This window comes from Oncorhynchus mykiss, chromosome 22 (assembly GCF_057628025.1).
Source record: "Oncorhynchus mykiss isolate SJ-2025 chromosome 22, ASM5762802v1, whole genome shotgun sequence".
In the NCBI taxonomy this organism is placed as follows: Eukaryota; Metazoa; Chordata; class Actinopteri; order Salmoniformes; family Salmonidae; genus Oncorhynchus; species Oncorhynchus mykiss.
The window spans coordinates 21,254,138-21,256,144 of record NC_143043.1 but is presented as its reverse complement, the minus strand read 5'-3'; the positions used below and the strand labels follow the sequence as shown (position 1 = coordinate 21,256,144).

General features: G+C 35.8%; 1 pseudogene; it reads right to left on the bottom strand.

The window, feature by feature from the left end:
- Positions 1–405: 405 nt before the first annotated feature.
- LOC110502062 (protein lifeguard 3-like) lies at positions 406–1,801 on the bottom strand (annotated as a pseudogene).
- Between the last annotated feature and the right edge of the window lie 206 nt (positions 1,802–2,007).

The following is a 2,007-nucleotide window of genomic DNA, read 5'->3' as shown; positions in this document are numbered from 1 at the left end:
ACTGTTAAGCATAAAATGCAAATTAATTACTTAAAAATCATATAATGTGATTTTCTGGATTTTTGTTTTAGATTCCGTCTCTCACAGTTGAAGTATACCTATGATAAAAAATTACAGACCTCTACATGCTTTGTAAGTAGGAAAACCTGCAAAATCGTCAGTGTATCCAATACTTGTTCTCCCCACTGTAGAAGGTCTAAAAAAATAAACAGCTGTGGAATGTGTAACAGTACAATAAGCATACATTTCTGCTATTTAAATAATTGGTTTCATAAGGGGGGATTGCGCAAGATCTTACCCAAAATGTCATGAATATTTTAAAGACAGTCGCCCATTGTAATCCTAGACAAAGGAGTCATTTGACACTGACAACAAAGACACTCTCACAAGCTACGCTGCTAGGTTCTAAAGAGGCAGGGTTTTTACAACATGTACCTTAGTTTGAATGCAGAAGATAGTGACAATTATACACACAATTGTTGTTATTCCATCGGTTAGAAACACTGCTTTTGTGTCATAGTAACTGCAAGAAATTCAAAGTAGATTGAGTGACAAAACAAAAATTACACTGCACCTTACATGAGTATTTCTAGTAGCATTAAAATGAAATACAAATGTATTACAATGCTATTACAAACCTTGATATTGTTCCTGCCACTTTCTAAAATATGAAATATAAAAAAAGTCTTAAAATATCTATACTGTAGATATATTTCCATTATGCATTATCGTCGGTTAAGACATGATAGAGATTATTTTGTGCAGTCATTACTGACAAAAATGGCCAGCACAAAGTTCAAAGGAAAGCGCCTCCTAAACATAGAATTTTAAGATCAAATATCAATCTCCGATGTTTAACACTGGACTGTTGTATATACAGTGTGAAAAGGGCATGGATAATATTACCTTGGCCCTTTGCAGCAGACAAGAATACAGTAGGTGACAACAAAAAAATGGTAGGTAAATAAATATTTAAACCTCAGAAAGTTTCTCATGTAAAAATATGTTACGATATTATATAATTCTGTAATAATTACTGAGTAATGAAGGTAGTAAGGACGCTAAATGAAATATGAAGTATTTACAATGATGTCCAATACACAACTGGGTTTTTAATGACAAAAACACGTACTTCCTCACTGTAAGATAGATTAAATATTGACATGTTACCATTACACAAATACAAAAAAACAACAGAAAACACAAACAGAAAACTGCTCATATTAATATGAAATGGTAAGACAGAAATAATACAATACATTCTTGACACTTCCACAAATGTTAACAGCCACAATTGATACAGTGACGATGAGCTGAGCCGCCAAAATATATACCTGATAAAGATATAAGATAATGATCATAGCAAGTATAAGTAGAAATTAGTATAATGTGTAAAAGGTATAAGGTCTCATACTTTTCGGATGAATGCATCTCGAATAGAAGTGCTTTCCCATGCAGTAGAATATGCAAATTCATCATATTCCACTGCATTAGAAATAAGTGAGTTAAGATATGAAGTCAGTAATGACCAAGTATTTCTTTGTACTACATAGCTCCAGAACCTGGGTTGGAGGTGGGCATTCCCTAGAGGAATGGAATAGGGCCTCCTGGATGGAGGGTAGCCCAGATGGTACCCTGCTTGTCCTGGGTATTGAGCTGAGGACTGAGCTGGGTATGGTCCATCGGATGGTGGTGGTTGGGGTGCAGGTAACCCGTATCCTGGTCGGGGCTGTGGGTAGTTCCCATGCCTGGGGCCATGTAGTACACCTTCATACGCTATAGGGAAATCCGACTTTGACATTATGATACGATATGGGCACCTTTATAAGACAGAGGGGTAAGAGGAAAACACTACGACAATGACATCACATAAGAATTACAAATGACAGGTGGGGCATTTGGGGTTTAAAATACACAGTCGCAGTAACTTCTTATCAAATAGGTTATGGGATTCCTGCATAGTTGACATGACATGTTTGATAACATATTTTCCACAAATACCCGGCA